At 41.8% G+C, this 19,922-nt stretch overlaps 1 long non-coding RNA gene across 1 annotated transcript in view; it reads left to right on the top strand.

The window, feature by feature from the left end:
• LOC148183631 (uncharacterized) overlaps nucleotides 1–11,874 on the top strand; it is a 98,984-nt gene extending 87,110 nt beyond the window's left edge. Inside the window, exons 2-3 of the long non-coding RNA XR_015773512.1 lie at nucleotides 9,475–9,684; nucleotides 11,633–11,874. This is a non-coding gene — a long non-coding RNA (uncharacterized LOC148183631). The remainder of the gene's footprint in view (nucleotides 1–9,474; nucleotides 9,685–11,632) is intronic.
• Nucleotides 11,875–19,922: the final 8,048 nt, after the last annotated feature.

The raw sequence follows: 19,922 nt of genomic DNA, 5'->3' as shown, positions 1-19,922 counted from the left end.
TTCCCTTCCCTTCCCTTCCCTTCCCTTCCCTTCCCATCCCATCCCATCCCATCCCGCAGATTGTTTTTCTGCAATAAAGTTGTGATTGAATAGGGAAGAGAGGTTAAGGTATGGTTTACCCAGTCCTGGCTGCAAAATGAGGCATAATTATTATTTTTTTGAATCTTCTGCCTTTTATATTCCTGTCAAGATGCCCTTTCAGTGCTTAAAAATCTCTTCCACATTGTAAGATGTCATATTTCTGATGGCCCTCTGTTTACTGTCAAGTTAGCTCTGATTTATCCTGAAATTCTCCAGCATTTTCTTTTATAACATGGCAGGGAGAAAGTCACCAAAAGTCTTGAAAATTCTGCTTTAAAGCCCTGAGCTGCAGTGTGGGCAGAGACTCTCAGATAATCAGAGCAAACATTTTGATGCTTTGTTTTTCCATCTGAACGCGTCTCTAATCTTAATATAATCGACTTTACTGCTTTGGAGTATTGGTTTGGTTTTTATTTTGTTAGTAATTTAGAGTTTGGCATAGCAGAAGTGTTTCAGATTTATGGAAGTGTCCAAAGAAAATTTAAGTTTAGCAGTTTTTACTAACCAGTGAGTGAAGGTGGAGTAGTAAAGCGACATGATTTTGGGTGTTGACTTTCAATTTTCATTTAGCAACTTGCTTACCTGCTAAAATTCTCCTTTTGGGGCCAATTCCAGCGTTATTTACCTGGGTTTTTTTAAACAAAATTACATCTGGAATGACTTCCACCTGCTCCTTCAGATCTGTCTTGAGGGCAGTGTGGGTGGAAATGAAGCAGCAGCAGGGGGAGGGAGGGATTGATGACCATGGAATAAGGAAAAGGAAAGTAAATCCCTCTCTGATTCCTCCTGGGTCTGCTCTGTGTTTTGCTCCCTCACATTTTAATCACACTTAAAACTTGGGGCATCGTTTATTTGTAGCACCTTTGGTCTTCACTGACCAAATAATACAGGATTGACGAATAGACAAGTGGTTTTAGGGGGGGAGATCCAAAATTATCGGATGGTTGGAGAAGAATGTTGAGTTTTACTTGTTGTTATTCACTGCCTTTCACCTAAGCCCCAAAGTTTCAGGAAATTCTGTTTGCAACCAGAGTAAGCCTCAAAAAGGATAATAAAAAAGTATCAGGTGTTGGCAGTCTGTTGAGAAAGCAGGTGGCTGCTCCTAAATCTGATTCCTGGGGTTTTATGGCGTGGCAGTAAAAGAGGAAAGCAACCAGCGTTGTTACCCACAGAGTCAGAATTAAATTCAGATTTGTTTCAGCAGGGCATTAATGGGGTTCCTCAGGGAGAGAATCTCTGGCTTTGAGTTCAGTACTGGGTGGAAAATCATCTGGACAGGGGTTTTTGAGCTGTGACAATATGTTGCAACTGGAATTTTTACTAATTCAATTTATTATGCCCACTAGCTCGTTTCCATATCAGATGTCCCATTGTCTTTTTTGGGGTTTTTTAGGTCTTTTGTAAGAACTAAGGTGGATTTCCTTTGCTTTCCCTTCACATGTCTTCATGGTTCACAACTAATTATTAAATTAATAAGTACAGGTAGCTCTGCTGATTTTATCTTCTGGAAAATCCATTCTGAAAAGATCATTTCCACTTCCTCCCTTCCCTGTAAAGATCTTAAACGTGTTAACCACCAGAATTTTCAGTCAAAAAGACAAATTCACCATTAAAAAAAAAGCCCAGCACGAAGATGTGTCACAACATTCTGAGCTTGTTGCTTAAAAAGTGTTTTAAATTCTTTAGTTATGGGTTTACATAGAGAAAACTCATTTAGGGATGTTCATAATGTTTCCTACAAGTGTAAAAGATTTAAGTGGAACAATACAAGCAGGAATATTCCCTGCTGGTCCTGCCCAGCCCCAAAAGCTCAGGTGTAATTTGTGTTTCTGAGCTCCCTGATTGACCCAAAGGTAATTTCTCACCTTCTGCATATTTTTCTTTTCTTAAATTTCTTTATTTCAATGTATTTTGTAGTTTATCAGGCAGATCCTTCAGCACTTTAGTCAACAAGAAAATAATAAATGTTTGCTCATAGAGCTCCATGAAATTCTTGGTGGATTTCTGATCTTGTGGCTATTTTCCAATTTTTTGGGGGAGAATTGAAGCCAGCAGTGCCCTTCAGAGCTGGGCATTTGTATTTTTAGCTTTGGCCTTCTTTAAGGTGGAATTATTTGAATTGCTCTGGCAATGTCCATTTAATGACATGAGCCTCTCCAATAATTCCTGCATTTTTTGTCCTTGCACTTCCCAATTTTTAAACCTCTGAAAATAGCTCAGGAAAAAGCGTCAGGAGTCAGGAGGGAGTGGGAAAATGGGGAATGTGCTGGAAAATAAATCAATCCTACAGTGACAGGGGTGAGGAGAGTGTAACCCTGCTAAATATTAACCTAGGCAGAAATTGGTCATTTTTAGCTGGCATCCCATTTCAGTCAAGCATTTTAATTTGGTACCTCGAATCCAAAGACTTTGGATGGAAAAAGAAAAGAATGAAAGCTTAATCATAATATTATTTCAGGAAGCAAAATTAGCCTGGATGCAGAGATGTGTGTCCCCACAAGGGCAACTGTCCATGGTAAAATCATTTCTAAATTTAAAATACAGACCAAATGCACACAAACCTGTTACTTTATGCAGACAACTAATTTAAAAAAAGCTGAGTTTTCCTTCTTCATTCCACTGCTCAGTGACTAATTTGGGCCTAAATATGTTTCAAATGAACATTTTTCTGTTTCATTGTTCCAGATTTGTGTGATGGAAGCAAACCCATTTCCTAATCCTAAACCAGGCAAGAGAAGGGAGTGGATTTATCCTCAAAGGCAATGCTTGCCTTTCTGAAAAGATTAATGAATTTTCTGTATCAATATCTCGTAGCAAAGCAGATCCAGAAGATAAAATAGGCTCATACTTTGTTTTATTTTTCCTTTTTCTCTACTACTTTGCTCAAAGTGTGTAAAGTTCAATTAGCAGTAATGCATTATTTATAATTTTTTTAAAAAAACTAATTTAAATTAATTTTTACCTGATGAATAGAATTATGATCTCCTCCCGTTTCAGTTCTAATAAGAACTTTCCCATTCACAGAAATCAGGCATTTATAAATGCATGTTTTGGATGATTTGGAGGAAATGCTTGCCTGGTGTGGTTTCTTCTGCCCTGAACATCTGGCCAGATGTTCATTCCCATGGCTTCTCCAATTCCAGGGTGAATTTCCAACACTTGGAGAGGAGGCAGCTTCATCTGGCTTTTAATGCCCGTCCTGTCAATCCCTGGCCTTGGGTTGTGGGATGATTTGTGGGAGGTGAAAAAACCAGGATTAATCTGAATTTTAAGAGGGTTGATTAGGAAAAATAGGATTAATGGGAGTTTGGGTGTTTTTTAGGGATTGTTTTGCCATTAGAGGGTATGATAGAAGATGACTGTTGTTTGTCCCCGTCCTTTGTGAGTCCCCTCTGGGCGTGTCAGCCCTGCCTGGGATAGCTGAGAACCTCCCAGGGTTTGGATTTTGGGATAAAGGCTCCATCCTGGTGGAGTCAGGGGGGAATTCCTCGCACACACGGCCCCCTGGGTCTGTGCAGCAGCAGCAAAAGGAGTTTCTGGGTGGGAATTGGATCAAGGCTGAGCAGATGGCAGCTCCAACGTGCGATGAACTGATCTGCAGTGATTAAGACAAGTGTAAAATTGGATTTTCAGCGTCTTAAAAAGTGCACGGCTCGCTTACTTGGAATTTCATGCAAAACAAGTGCAAGTTCTGTGACAATTTGTAAATTTGGCTGAGGGGAAAGCCATTAATAATCCTGGTGGCTGTCTCACTTCTGAGGGGCTGCAAATGGTGCAGCCTCCTGTGGTGGCAAAGGCGAGGATTTACCGAAGGGCTTTGGGAAGAGAGCTTTTACCCAGCTGGCAACCATGAACTTTCACACATGTGTTGTCTAAAACTTTACTTTCAGTGTTGCGTGAGAAAATAAATAGTTTAAAACGTTGGTCTTACATGAAAAAGTAATTCCCAGAGTGAGGGTTCGGTCCACATCTTCAGTTTAGAGTTTTAAAGTTAATTAGTTGTATAAATCTGAGTTTCTTGCCTGTATGAAGACTCAGGACGGCCTGGGTGGGTTTGCAGTAGTTAATCAAGTTTGCCTTTTGGTTTCAACGTTACTTTTCTGAAGGACTGGGTGGATTTGCAGCTTTTAATCAAGTTTGCCTTTTGAGTTCAACGTTTTTTTCTATCTGTGGACTCCTGAATTCATTTTCACCACTCTATTGAGAGCATCAGCCGTCTGCGCCCATCAGAACTAAACGTTGCTGCTTAATTAGGGTTGAATTACGTGACACAAACCCCCAAATATCAGCATATTTTGGTCCTTCCAGCCATTGCCATCAGGTACTTTTGGAAAATTCCTGGATGGAGCTGCAGCTCCTGCAGGGAGAACACACCTGGAGCAGCACTTAAAATTCTGCCTCATTTGAGGCAGCAATTGCAAATTCACCCCAGAGCTCCTGCTGGATATTCCTGCTGGATATTTGTGTTGGATATTTGTGCTGGATGTTCATCCTGGATATTCATCCTGGAAATTCATCCTGGATATTCATCCTGGAAATTCGTGCTGGATGTTCCTACTGGATATTGATGCTGGATATTCATCCTGGATATTCATGCTCTCTGAACAAATAATTCCAGCAGATATTCTCAAGGGGAATGCTGAAATAATATTGCAGTCAACACAGATCTTAACTTTACTCTTTTTTTAAAATTTTTGGTTTTTTTCCCCAAACCCTTAAATATAAATGTAGCCAGGCTGCACTTTGGAAAGTAAATTAGGGAAAGCATTAAAAACGTGGGTTGGGACAATTTTTTTTTTTTTATGATAATTTTTTAGTCTAAATAAATTCCTGTAATCCAGACAGGAAATTGCCATCTGCAGGGATCAGTTTCCCAGTTTGGGAATGGGGTTGGGAATGGGACAGCCTGTGCCTGAGGCACGGAGAAAATCAGAAAGGAGCTGCTGGGGGGTGTGGGCTTGGAAATAAAGAGCTGGTGATGAAATTTAACTTCAAAATCCCCCCAGAATTCACTCAGGAAGGATTGAATCTTCATCTGAATTGTTCAGCTGAACCCCCACCATTCTCGCCTTTACAAAGTCTAGAAATTCAGGGTTTTTTTAGTTTTTAGTTGTTTAAATTAAAACAGATAATGGGAATGTCCATGACCTCATCCTGCTCCCTGAACACTTCTTGCACCATCACAAGCTCAGATCTCTGGCAGGTTGAATCTTGGAAACCTCGAGGAATGAGGATGAATTTCCAAGTGGCATTTCTACACTAACCAGCAAAAAAAACCAACCCCAAACCCCAAGAAAAAGTGCCATACAAATGTCTCAGTTAAATCATATTTTCCCTGTGGCCTTAGGAGGAATGGAGTGCAAAGGAAGCTGGAAGGGTTTGGCAGAAATAAATTCATTAAATCTGGTTCTAAAGTTCTGAAGAAACAAAGAGATGAGGAAATCGGTGTAGCCTGACGTGCCAGGAAATGAAATAATGGCAAAATACACATATTTGAGAAAAGTACCTGATTTCTTTGTGCTGCCATCCTAGAAAAGGCAGGATGGAAGGAACAATGATCATTTGGACCCTGTTATTCTGCGTTTTGCTCATGCAAAAACCGTTGACTTCGTGCTACACAACATTTACCTCATTCACAAATGAGAATTTGAATAGAATGGGTTTATTTGGAAATATTTGCATATGCGCTCATCTATTTTTCTTGTGGAAAATAAATTATTCTCTTTAATACACGGGAGAAATGAGCTGATTTCCCACCAGCTTCCGTAGAGATGGAGTTCAAAAAAGTCCTTGTGAAGTCGGAGATTTGCATCTCCACAGAAAACAGGCTGTGATTTTTATTTTTTGCCTTTGTTTAAAGCAGTTCTATTTTTACTTTGATTTTCTCACCTGTAATTTTATTTACTGAGTTTTCAACTAATTTGGTTTCAAAGCAAGAGTGGTAAACAGATGGAAAAAAAAAATAGAGATAGCTTTTGCCACCATGAAGCATCTCTCGCATCCAGGAAATATTTGTGTTCTTAAAGAAGATAACATTGAAAATTTCTCTTTGGAGAGCCAGGAAATGATTCTTAAAAATGAAAAAAACCCCAAGCCCTTTGTAATGAGATGAATCTGTACATGTTGCATGGGATATTAGACAATAATTTATCCAGCCAGAAGTGTGTTCACCTATTTTCAGTTTATGAGCACAGATAGGCTGGGAACAAAGCTCTGCCTTCTGAGAAGATAAGTGCTTTTTAGAGATCTCTGGGCTCTCTGGGGTTTTAATTAGGGATTTTTATAGCTTTTGTATACGAGCTTCTAAGACCTTTTTACTTCAAAATAAAATTCAGATTTTTTTGTGTCCTCTCTTGATCAATTTTAAGGCCAACAGTGAAGGTGGAAAGGGTCTGTTTCCAAATACTAATGAGTGCCTTTCTAAAAGGAGGAGGAACCTTTGGCAGTGTGTGTGGGTAGGTGTTGAGATATCTATAAAAGGCTATTTTTTAGGTACAAAAGCGTTTGTGATTAACAGAATTATTTAATTGTGCTGATTACTTAATTAGGCTTTGGCTGGTGAATGTTGCGTTGTGGGGTCGGTGCTCCCTCAGGATGGGAGCGATCTGTGTGATTAGAAATAAAAAAGAAGCTGTGGTGACCATTTCTTAGCTGAAATCAGCCCAGATCCTCATGGAGGTGGCCCAGGGAGCCTCATCCACGCAGGAATTGGAGATTTCTGGGAGTGAGGAGAAGCTCGGGACCACCCTGCAGTGACGTGGGGACAGCTCTGCGCTGCTCCCAGCCAGCTCCAGAGCAGGGAGCTCCCCATCAGAAGCTCCTCCAGGGATTCAAAAGTTCATTTTTCTCCAGATCCTTCCTGCTCCTTTGGTTGTGCCAGACCTTATCTTCAATAGTGTATAAATCCCAAATCAGTAGCTTCCTCAAACTAAATTAGTTACAAATCATTTGTTGACATAATGAAGTATAAAACATTTAAACCCACCACTGCAAGTGCAGGGCCAGCCAAAATTACCAGTTTTAAAGGCTATCAGCTCATCTTTCTGGTGCACAGAACAACACAGTGTTCTCACTTCTACAATACTTAACCTGAGTTTGAGTTTCACTTAAATTTAGTCTGACAGCTGGTTTAAGAACAGCAACATAGATTAGCTACAAGATTGAAGGGTTTCCAGCTTCAAATACGGGAATGGCAGCACCACAAAAATCCTGGGATGCTAAACTGTGGCTTGAAGCTTAACTGCTCCAGTTGCCATGGCTGTGGTGAGGCGCTGCCTTCAGCTGCTGGCTCTGGCAGAAGCTCTCTGAGTCAGCAAAATGTGAATAAAAACCGGTGGCACCGTGCATAACACATGTTTTATAAATATGATTTATCCCTGGGAGGGAGCACAAGTCAAAGGCATTGCTGGCAGCCTGGATTCAGATTGTTTTTTATTATTTTTATCCAAGTTTTGTGCATCATCTGCCAGAAGAAAGCCCCGGAAGTTTGACTCAGTGTGACGCAAGAGGAAACAGATGGCAAATTCCACCCAAATTCAGGGTTAAGCCATGATGGGTAAAAACTTGTGGGAAAACTTATATTTTGAAATATTAGTGACCTCGTTTTTTAGACTGAGGGGAAAAATTGTTTTTCTTACACATTTGATACATTATTTGATCTAAGTACTTCAAACTAGGAAGTGTGTTCTTCTCTTTAGCTCCTGTATTTGGAATAAAAAGAAAAACGTAGCTCAATAATTTTAATTTCTAAAAATTAAAATCCAGCATTTCTAAAGTTCTTAGGATTATTTTTGTAGGATTTTACAGTAGTTTTTACAGCTCAGGGTAAATATTTGTGTCTTCCCCATTAAAGCCTTGTGTTCATATAGAAATGTATAGGAATGTATACAAATATGACTTAAAGGGTGGGGTTAATGATCCTATAATTTCTATAATTCTGTGATTTTATGATTCTAAATAAAGGCTCTGATATGGCAAAAAAATGGGATAAACAGGGTAAATTTATTATATGAATGGGGAGGAAAAGAAAATAAGGCTTAAATGAATGTTTTTTCCTCCAAAAAGAGTTTTTCACAAAAATATTTCCGGCTGAATGATCTGAAAAGTTGTGAAATCGAGACAAGAGTTATGAGTGGTACTTTCAGCCACAAATACCTGCCAGAAGGGCATGAAAAAAACCCCTCCTGTTATCATGTAATCCAGCAGCCATTAGGTTTATGTGTAAAAATTAATTTAATCCTTTAGAAAACAATGTCTGAATTAGAATCTTTTCAGCTTTCAATAATCACTGAAACATTGTGATCAATTCTAGTCACTGTTTTAAAAAATACCTTCAGTTTTAAGTGTGTTTTTCTGTCCCAGTGGCCAAAGAAATTGGATCTTAATCTCTTTCAGCTGGCCCAAATAATACGTTTTCAATCTTGTTCAACCTGTAGTTTTGGGAGGCTTTTAAAGTTTGTTTTGATTTGCACTGCAAGGAACACTGCCACTGAAATACGGAATTTCTGAAGAATCAATCTCAGAACTGCTGATATTTGGTGTTTTCTCTGACCCTCTGGAGAAAAATGAGAGGATGCTGATGTGGTTGGGAAAAATGGGATCTGTGGGGAAAAGAGAAGGGTGGCAGAAGCACAGGGAAGCTCTGGAGTGACATTTGATGGATAAAAATCACACAAGTGTTGAACACCTGAGAGGGTGAAGTGCAGTGGATGCACTGAGGGATAAACAATTTAAAAAATAACCAAATGGAAAGGTTTTATCAGGTGGGCATGCTGGATAAACATGTGGGTGCATCCCTCAGACTGGGGCAGGCTTGGAGATAAACTGGGGTGGGGTTTAAAGAAGGGGAGATGGGGAATTGATCCATTTATTGGGGTTTAATAAATTGCCTTTCACCAGGTTGGGAATGTGCCCAGGGATTTCCTTCTTGCTGTGCTTGGTTTTGCACAGGGCTGGCTCAGAGTGCCTTGTGTGAGGTGATGAGCCACAAAATCCCTCTCAGACACAAACCCTGGACAATCCCATCCCAACAGACTGTCCAGAGTTTTTAGTTCTGGGATGTAGTTGAGCTCATCCCGTTTTTCATTCCTAACTTTTTTAAATCAACCACCCAGGACCCAAACTAAATGTTTCTTATGTTTTCACCTTTCATTAATCAACCCTTAATCTTACAAAGAGAAACCTCATTAGCTGGGCAATGATCTCATCTTTAGAAACCTGAGTTTGATTGGCGTTAATTACACTTCTTTTAGTTCTGTGCTTAATGAGCTCTGCCTCGGTCGTTCCGTTCCTTGGCCTGGGATCATTGTCAGACTGATAATTATACAATTACTTTGTCATGCTGTTTATCTCTTTTCTGTGTTGACAAAACATCCCATTTCCTTCCTAATCCAGAAAACTCCTGGCTCTTGAAGAGGCATAAAAAGTCAATGATCACAAAAAACTTGCTGGAACCCTACGGAAGGAGCCTCTTTTGACCTTCCTCATTTGTGATGCCTCTACCTAACAGCTGTGCTTGGAATCTTCAATTCCTTTTTGAAAAGAAGGTTGACTCATCATCTCATGAACAGACCAAACCACTCGTTTTTTTTGGCAAAATAACAGGTAAGTGACTAACTTCACAGTGAATTTATTTGGGTTTATTTTTTCCCATTGTTAGCATCCATCCTGTGACATAAAACACGAAACAGAGACAACAGAGAAATTGTTCAAATGCTGTAAATTTTGGATAAAGAAAGATTTTTTGGCAGCTCTGTTCCATGTTTGAAGATTCCAGAATTAGCTGCTCTGCATTCCTGAGCTTTCTGAACTTCAGGAAAGATGGTGTAGCTCTACCTCAAAGGTTTCTTTATAGCAGATGGTGAAAAGCTTCATTCTCTGACCCTTCCCTATCGGTTTTCCACCATTTCCAGCCTCTGCTTCAGCTTCATGACATTGGTTACCAGTTTGCACGGATGCTGTCCAGCTGGTTTTGCTTCCCAAGTCGTTTTTGTAGATTTAGTTGTATTTTTTTTCTGCTGTGGTCGATTTTCTTTATTGCTGGGGACACTGGTAACGAGAGAAAGTGAATCACAGGTGTGGCTTAGGTCCATGAAGCAGAGGCAGAGCCCTGAGTGTGTCCCTGAGCTGCCTTGCTCCATCCAGGTCTGTCCCTGTCCCTTCTGCACAGGAAAGGAAGGAAGTGAAGGGAACAGGACACCTCCAGAGCCACCCACGTGCAGCAGGGCTGCCAAGGAAAAAGAGCCTCTTCCAGGCACTTCTCAGACTCCTTTGTTCATCAGACATGGTTTTGACAAGCTGCAGACTCACTCTCTCCGAGATTCCTGCATCTCCAGGCAGGAGAGGAATGACAAATCAATGACAAATCACTCCAAGTTCAGGCAACAAGTTGATCAAAGGCTCAGCAGTGGGAGCGCTGCGATTCCTGGGGGTGGAGGGAACAATCCCAGCCTCCTCCTCCCAAAAGATCCTGTCAGCTCGGCTTTAGTCAGGCTTTCAACCCCTCCCAAAATCCAGGCAGTCCAAGGGACTGGCAGGGAAAAGAGAAGCCTCAGACATGTTTGACATCAAAGGCTGAGCTCCCACATGTGCCAGGGCACTTTGTGTTTGCCTCCCCCTTGTGCTGCTCCCGCCGCTCTCCGTGTCCCCATGTCTCCCTGCAGCGATGCTCTGACTCACTGCTGCTGACTCTGGAACTTCAAAAAACCCCAAACTTTACAGCTTTTCCAAGTGCTTCTAACTTGGTTTTTAATGCCTGTGTAGAGCCAGATTTGGGCTACGTAAATTCTGGACTCCCAGAGTCACTTGAGTGACGATCTGCATTTAGGAGAAAAGGGCTTTTTTGGCGTCTCTCGGCAATCTTATTTTATGGGGATACTTTGTTCTTTTCTTTTTCCCTCCTGCTTGTGCCCCACAGTGGAGGAGACAGCAGCAATACCCTGGAAAATGGAGAGAGCTTCAGTGATGCTGTGGAACAGGAAAGATTTCCTTGGAAAATCCACATACTAAGGGACACTCAGTGTTTTATTGCTGTAGAGCATGAACTGAAAAAACCCTCACACCGTGTGCCCCAGTGATCACCCAGTGCATTGTGTAAACACAGGATCCCGTAGGTGCAGACTGTTGTTAGCAAATATTTGTGGAGGTTTTTTATAGCAGTGTAAGGAAGCCTTTAAAACCAGCAATTTAGCTGTTAGCTAATAAAGCATTTATCTCCCTGGTTTTTATGGATTCTGCTGGCAGGAGCTGAGATGTGTACTGCTGTCAGTACCAGTTTGGGTTCCTACACCCAGCAATTCAGTTTTTTGTGGGAAATAGCCCTCAAACCATCAGAGTGGGATTTGAATAGCTCTGTTATTTCAGTAAGTTGATTTTAGCGTGGAAAAGTCAAAGTGCATCTTTGTGATTCCAAGGCAAAATGGATATTCATGGGAAAAAACCCTTGGTGTTGATGCTCTGAGCACTGTGAGGTGATGCAGTGTCACATTTTAATGTCCCTTTTGTTGGGGTGCAGGACATGGACTCACACTGGAGACTCTCCCTCTCTTTTCAGTGTTTGCTGTCGCCTTGACTCGGAATCCTCCCGCACCTGGAACTCGGCTGACCCAGCAAACCAGAATAATTCCCTTATTTAAGTGATTATTCCCTTTCCTGGGCAACCCCAATGATTAAATCCTACCTGTGTTTTCCACGTGAAATGGAGGAATAGCCAGTGTCATAAAAATCTGAAGAAAATCAACATCCAAACTGCAACAAGCCACAAAACTCAAATTGTGGACTCCTGCCTGTGTTTCTCTCCTTGACCTTTCAGCAGGCCTAGAAGTGCTGTGTCATGAACTTACCTATTAAAGCAATTTTAAACCACATTAGAACTTAATGAAATCTGCTCAGGCCACTTATTTTTTCATGTTTTTGCTGTGTATCTAATGCCATCTTAATTAATTTTACCCTTAGACTGAAAGGGGAATGCAGTGAAGGGACCAGGAGGTGTGACTTTGTGCCACAGCACAATTCATTTTTGTCTCACTGTTGTTAAAGTTTGATGTGTGGAGGCTCAAATATAGTCCTGGAACTCTCATGCATTGAGGATGAATAGTAAATCCTATTTTTTATGGTGAAACAGATGATCATAACACATAATAGGCACAGTGGTGAATTTGTTATTTTTATAACTTTACAGAATGCCCAAAATTCAGTTCATGGTTTCAGTGGCAGATACAGGAATTTAGTTTGCAGCGCTCAGTTCTTTGCAGATTATTTGTCCAAATATTTATTTATATATATTTATAATAACAAATCATTTCTTAGGGAAGTACAGCCACAACATCCCATCATTTATGAGACTTTAGCCAGCAGTAGCTTAGAATTTAACTCTTTTTGAAGACATCCTGTGTCTGCCTGTCACGTACTTAAAGATGAAAATTCATTAACTGTGTTGTAAACCAGGCTTTGATATTTTCAAGACCCACTCAGGGGATATTTTTTCTGTGCCACAGATTCATTATTTCAGTGTCTTTTTCAGAGCAAACCCGTGCAGTGGTAAATCAGCATTTCCACAGGCAGTTCTTGGTGCTGCTGACTGCATTTGCTGTTTTATCACATGAATCAAAGGTGTGGCAGCGGAACTCCAAGTGACAACTCAGACTCATTCAGCTAAAAACCAATCTGTCGAAGAAAGGGGAGAAATCAAAGAGAAAATGGGGATGAATTGAACTGAAATAGCAGAACTCCATAATGATCAGCCTGGTTTCGTATTTACTGAGCAAACAGGGATCCAACTTAGCAGCTCTAAATGCAGGAGCAGCAAAAACAGAGCACACCAAACACTCCTCATGGAGATGATAATGAAATATTTCTGGGGTTTATCCACAGAGCGCCACTCCTCAGTGATGGAGTGAACATTCTCTGAAGCACAATTCAGTGTATTTCCAGTCAATAGAAAAACCCGACACCTAAAGCAGAGCTAAGGAATTGGAATTGGAATTGTTCACGTCAAAAATTGCTGGCCCCAAAATGCATCAGTGCCGATTTATGCTCCAGACACCTCGTGGTTTGGGACCTGTGGGTGGAATTCAGGGGGTCTGTGGAGATTTTGGGGTTTTGGGGCATAATCTTTCAAACTTCCTGTGGTTGAGGAAGCCTTGGAGCTGAGCCCTCTATTTCCTCACTCCTGCTCCAAGCACTGGCTTGCAGCATGAAATAAGGGATGAGAAGTGGGAGAAGTTGCAACTCTGGGAATCACAGAATGGTTTGGGTTGGAGGGAGGTCTGAACATTTATTTTTGACCCCCTGCCATGGCAGGGATACCTTCCACCATCCCAGGCTGCTCCAAAACCCTGTCCAGCCTGGCCTTGGACGCTTCCAGGGACCCAGGGGCAGCTCTGGGCAATCTTCCACCTCAGCTTCTCTGCTTTCCATCCAGACATTGTCACGGTGCTGGACTCACTGGGTAAGACCAGTGCCAGTGCCCATCTCCAGGAGAACTTTCCGGGTCCCACATTTCCCTTCTGGATATTGAGTTCCTTCACCTGAGAGCAGGGCAGCAGTTCAGACTCTGTCACCTTTCCTGGCTGAACACCCCGTGCAGCCACTCCGTGTTTCCACCTCTCGTTCCTTCTGCTGAAAACCTCACGGATTGCAAAGCTGCTCAGTTTTTAACTCCTCTATGTGCAGAGCAGGGTTGGAATTGAGTGAACAGCACCTGCAGCATCATTTTGTGGCTGCTGACCCTCTTTGCAAAGGTTGGAACTGCAACCAGGCAGACATTGCTGGGCATTCTCTACATCATTTTTATTTAATATATTCCTCTCAGTCTTATTATTCTCTCTCAATGGTCTGCAAGGCCCAAATCTGTCTTTAATTTCCCTGTGTTTTTTTAGGGATTTCTCTTTCCCTTCTCTCTGTATCCATGATGTGTTTTCTTCTTTTGGAAAGGTTCTGTGTCATCTTTCCCTGCTGGGATTTTGGAATGCTTTCCCCACTTACGTTTCTCTCTTTCAGGTCAGTTCCCTTTGTTTGAACAGCAGCTCCCCCCTGTCCAGGCAGGTGAAACAATTTATCATTCTAATAGACTAGCAAAATATTTTCATTTTCTCATGGCAAATTTAAATATTATCAGTTCTAAAAAATACCTCAAGCACTGTGGGAATATACAAGTTTCTAATGGATAATGTTTATGAATTATCCTCAATTTCCTGTGTACTAAGCCAAGTCCAATTTACTTAATTATTGCTTAAATCTTACTCTGGCTGTGCTACATTTCAAGAAATGAAGTCTTTGATTAAACTTCTGTAATAACTAATTGCCAGCCAAAGAGAAGGGAAATTCGGTGTTGGAAAAGTAACAAATTGGATTTTGCTGGGATAGTTTTCTTGTGTGGTGCGTGGTTAATCCTGTGAAATCACTATGAAATTGCCATTATTATTCTTCAATACAGTGCCCAGAAATTCTTTAATACAATCTTTGCAGGTAATTTACTCCAGAGAAAAAGGTGGTGTTAGGACATGATAAAGTGAAATTTCTGCAAAATCCAGTTTCCTCTTTCAGGCCACTCTTGTATTCCCAGGGCTTGGCACAGCAGCTGAGGTTTCTTATTCTTATTTTAAATAAAAGTGCACTTGGCCACAATATCAAGGAAAAATATATAGGAGCAACAATGCAGATGAAATTATCTTAATTTTGCTGGAGCTGCAGCAGATTTTAACTCGCCCTGAAGCTGCTTTTTTGAGGCAGGTAATTTCCATTTAAATAAAGACAGACTACTTCTCATAAAACGCTAAATGTGGAATGACAGTGGGAAAGAAAAGTATCCCAAAAAAAACAGTCAATTGAAGATCTGATCCTGTGAGGAAAGAATGAAAATGCTGGAAAACAGGAGTTTGTTTTGTTTGGAAGGGACCAGCTGGGGCTGCCCCATCCCTGGAAGTGCCCAAGGCCAGGCTGGACGGGGCTTGGAGCAGCCTGGGGTGGTGGAAGGTGTCCCATGGTGGTGATGATCTCTTCCTTCAACCCAAACCACTCCAGAATTTCGTGTTTCTGTGAAAATCAGCCTTTTCAGCACATGTGGAACTCCTGAAACTGCACCTCCATTGCATTCACTTGAAATGTTTGATTGGTGCTATCTGCAGGCCTGCACTAGAAGCTGAATTACATTATTTTTTTATCTGAAAGGATAGTGTCCTCAAAAAAGGAATAATGTCTTTATTTCAAGATAAATAAACCACAAATTTATCCTGATTTTGACACTACGTTGCCAGAATCCTGCTAAAATCAAAGGAATTGCACAGGGCAAAAAAACAAAATAGGGAGACAAGCCCAGAAAGAGGTAAAAATTCCTTAAATAAACTGGAAAAACAAAAATTTGCGGCATAACAGAGCCCAGTGTGATAAATATAAATTATAGAGCTGAAGATGAAATAAGATCAGATCTCTGTTGTTCCCTCAGAACTTCCTCAGAGGGGTTTTCTTGCAGGTGTGTGGGGTTTGGGCTGGTGGAAGGGAATGCTGTTGCCAGGGAAAGCATCTCAGATTCCCGAGGATGAGGAGAAGGGAAAGCTCAGGTGGGTAAATTCGATTTTATTGGCAGGAGATGAAGCTGAGCCCAGCTCATCTATCCCAGTGTGCCCAGTGGGAGTGGGGCAGGGTCTCAGGTGTGTCAGGGAATTCTCCCACATCCAGCTGAGCTTTTTCCCTGCAGCCTTTCCCAGGGGTGCCGGGCAGGGTTGGACGCTCCTTTCCCAACCTCCAGGTGCGTTTGGGGCTGGTGGCACATTCCCAGGAGTCTGGAAACATCCCCTCGGTGCTGTTTGCAGGTTGATAACCTCCTGCTGAGGTTTTTTAAAGGATATTTTCTCCTGGCAGTGAGGCAGGTGCACATTTGGTGGGGTGAAGTTGCTGTAGGAGCACGGAGAGGGAAATCTCCCCACATTCTGTGCTCACGGCAGCACTTGAGGGGTACAGGTTTTATTTTGGATATGAATTCCTAATGCTGGAAAATTCCCAGTGCTGGAAGGGGAAGCAGGGACAGGTTTTCTGCCTGTGCCAGCCCACAGCAGCCATACCCAGCACTGACCTCGTGACCTCTTCCCCACCCAAAAATTGTCCTGGGATTTTAGGTGGGAGCTGGTTCTGGAGCATTCCCTGTGTTTGGTGGTGCTGCTGAAGCTCAGGGAGCAGAGTGAAAATGTGCTTGCCCAGCACCTCCAGCTCTCTTTGCTCTGTGAAATGACAGCTTGCAGACCCTCCATGCAAATGGAATTTTTTGCCGTGTAAATACGGGCAGATAGGGGCGGGTTTTGTCATAAATGAGTTTGGGCAGGTAGCGGTGTCTTCTGCCATAAACACAGGAAAGAAGTGCTGTAAAAACCTCCTTTATCAGGGGATTTTCTTCTGCCAGCTCCCAGCTGTGGGTGTGCACTGTCCCATCCGTGACCCCCCTGCCTTCTCCCAGGAATGTTTTTGGGATGGATGCCCAGCCCTGCCAGGGCCAATGAACTCAGGTGGGAAGGGCTCGGCTTTGGGCAGCGTCTGTCACTGTCACCACCGTCCATCCCCTGTACCTGTGGCTGTGCTCATGAATTATTTACCTGCCTCTAATCCCAGGAATTCCTCATTCTCTGTGATATTTGTGGCTCAGGATGTCACAGGTGTCACCCTGCGTGTACAGAGACACGGATCAGTTCAGCCTTCCTGGCACTGCAGATCCCTTTGGCTTCTCTTCCCCTTCTTCCCTCAATTCCCTCCTCTCCACCCACAGCAGGATTTCACTGAGATGTTCAAGTGCAAGAGGTAGGGTTGAGGACAGGATTCCTCAGAGATCGAGGCACTTTGCCAAGAAAAGAGGGAAGAATGCGTTGCCATTTTCTGCCTTCTTGTGCTCTGTCTTTAATAATTCACCACCAAAACAACCTCAGGTTCTGTTGAAACACCTTTCTTCCTGGAGTGACACAAAAGGGAGGGAAAAGGAACAATAATCCCCATGTGAAAATGAAATAATGGAATTTCTGCAGCTTCAGCAATATTGATAATTCCCTCTCTGGGCCAAGGAGAGGATGAAGCTTAGAAAGCAGCTGAATTTAATTTTACCACGGGCTCCTTTCTGGACAGGAATACTTGGTGTTCCTGCTTCTCTTTTGGTTTGTGGCAGCTGAGTAGCGCTTTTGCAGCGTGAGGATGACATTCCAGCACCCATGAATGTCTCTCCATGTACCTGTTCACCTTAATGCACCCCAGTTTTATCTCTGGGCTGATTTTCATCTGTTAATTGCAGCACTTCCAGATGCAACAACAAATCCACAGGATTTAGACGTGGGGCTGCTTTAAATAAACCCCAGAGCTACCAAGTGTCTGCTACCTTGGAGCAGCCCCCTAAAGTGATCTGTGTTTTCCATATTTGCTCAGAAAAGCTGCGGGGAAGGCAGCAGAAGATTTTATTTCAGTCTTCCTAATGATTCATAATTAACTTTGAGGGAAAACGATATTTTTAACTTCAGATTTGCATCGCACGTCAAAACTGATCGCTTAACTCAAGTTAGAGCTCTGTTACCAAAACTCCAAGAAGAGAGTGGCTGTTTTCAGTCTTTGTTTTTCCATACCTGGCTCCAGAGATGGGAAGAGGGGATGGAAGCAGCAGGGACACTGAGGTGTGTGGAGAGGGACAAAGGAGGACAGTCCAGCGCTGAATTCTGCTTCTTTCGGCAATTGTGTGAACACGAGATATTTTAATTCTCTAATTCTACTTGTACAACAGAATTGGGAGGCAGGTCATTGAGAACCAGCCCCAGCCATAGTCTTGATTCCATTACTGCCATCCAGGAGGGCAGGTTTGGGTGGGTGTCAGGAAAAGGTTCTACCCCTGAGGGTGCTCAGGCTCCACAGGGAATGAGCCCCAAGGCTGCCGGAGCTCCGGGACTGCTTGGACAGGGTGGGATTGTTGGGATGTCCAGGAGCTGAGCTGGATGATCCTTGGGGGTCCCTTCTAGCTCAGGATATTCCAGGATTCTTTGATTCTGCCAGTTTTTTTTCTGCAGATCTGAGGCTCGGAGCCACCATGAGCTCAAGGAGTGCAAGGTGGGTCTCTGGTGTTTGATCACCCAAACCAAAGGTACCACTGCTGTAAAATAACCACAGAAACAGCAGAATGTGTCAGGTTTTGGTGCAGGCACAATCAGTTCCCTCTTTGAAAATGCACTTTCAGGTCAGGAGGAGTTCAAATTCTGTGCTTAGGAGCATGGGAGAGACACAGAGTTAATTTGTCACTTGATTTATTCTGTCCCACTGAAATGAGCAGATCGAGTCCAGAGGAAGAGTGGAATAACATTGGGTTTAATCAAACCATCTCTCATTTCTGCTTGAGCTCACTTCTGATTCTCTTCTTTAATGCTGACTGCAGATTGTCTGCTGAAGTAATAAAGGGTTGTGTTGTTTAGTACAGAATTGTTCAAAAAAATTAAATCCTGTCTGGATCATTGTGCACATTATTATTATTATTATTTTGAATATTACACAAGTGTCTCTCTTGATGCAAACAAATTAAATTGCTTTCATGTATAGAAAACATAATTATACTCCACAAGGGATAGTGGAGCAAACACCATGTTTCAACACTCCATATGCATTTAAACTATTGATTAAAGATGCAGATAATCTATTTTCCATCATTTTATCAGAATCACTTCCCTTCCCAGGAACCTGGGGCTGCTGCACGTGCTCTGAGCTGGTGGCACACCAAGGGATTCCACAGATTAAAATCACAGAAGACAACTGGGGGAGTTATTGAAGTGGATTCTCTGAAATGGAGGCAATTCCCTCACAAAGGATCTCCAAAACTAAAGAAGGAATTTTCTGAAGTTAAAATATTAGGGTAAGTATACTTTTTAAAATAACGTTTTTATTTTGAAAATACCTTTCATGGGGCTAAAATATTTTGTTAAAATCTTATTGTTAAAATCTGGACAACTAGAGTGAAAAAGATGTTTTCTATGTTCTTAAAACACTGTGGTGGAGCTCAGGAGTCATGAGCCAGTGGCTCTCACCTCAGTATTTAGTAAATTAACCGAAAAATAACTCTAGAGTAATAATGAGCATGATATTCTAAGGATAGATTGCAGCAGTCCCAAAAGGAAAATTTTTCTTTCCTCTGGGGTGTCAGCAAAATAACAGATAACTGAGAAGTGATACACATAATTTATTTGGGGTTTTAAAAAGCTCAAGTGCCTATTAAAAAAACTCAGAGTAATCACAGGGTAGGGCATAATGAACATTCATGGCCTGGAAGCTGCTTAAGGAAGGAAACAAAGAATGGAATAAATGGGATTAGCAAGTTAGAAATTGGGCTGAAGACTTAATTCTGCTTTAATGTCTGATGGAGGTTTATGGCTTGGGTGATGTATTGTTATTTTTGCACTCAGGATTCAGATAACTGGGCAGTGAAAGGTCCTTGCTATCAATCAAAATCAACTCCTTGTTTTGTTTTTTAGCAGCTTTACTCAATTACCAATAACTGTCATTCCCAGAAAATCTAAATTGTTGTAGAAGGGGGAAGTTTTTATTACCTGATTGATGGACAATATTTTCGCTGCACTTTACAGTGCTCCAGAGTAAAAAACACACCTTTATTTATTTGATTTTAGTATTAGGATGACAGCTGGTGTAATAACGAATTTACATTTGGATACAAACCTGTAATTAAAAAAAAATCACAGATTTTATGGGGAAGAAAAAAAAAATTATTTATGGCAGATTCTGGAGTTGATGTTCTTGTCCAAACAGAAAATTCTCTTCTTTGTGCATTTTGTGGAGCTCGTAAGTGACAGCATCGAGCATTTAATGAGCTTGGTTCTCCC

The sequence above is a fragment of the Pseudopodoces humilis genome, chromosome 11 (assembly GCF_049639895.1).
Source record: "Pseudopodoces humilis isolate 2021_Gansu_Grassland_sample_001 chromosome 11, ASM4963989v1, whole genome shotgun sequence".
NCBI classification, from domain to species: domain Eukaryota; kingdom Metazoa; phylum Chordata; class Aves; order Passeriformes; family Paridae; genus Pseudopodoces; species Pseudopodoces humilis.
Note: the sequence above shows the minus strand (reverse complement) of the source record. Positions and strands in the feature narration are given on the sequence as shown.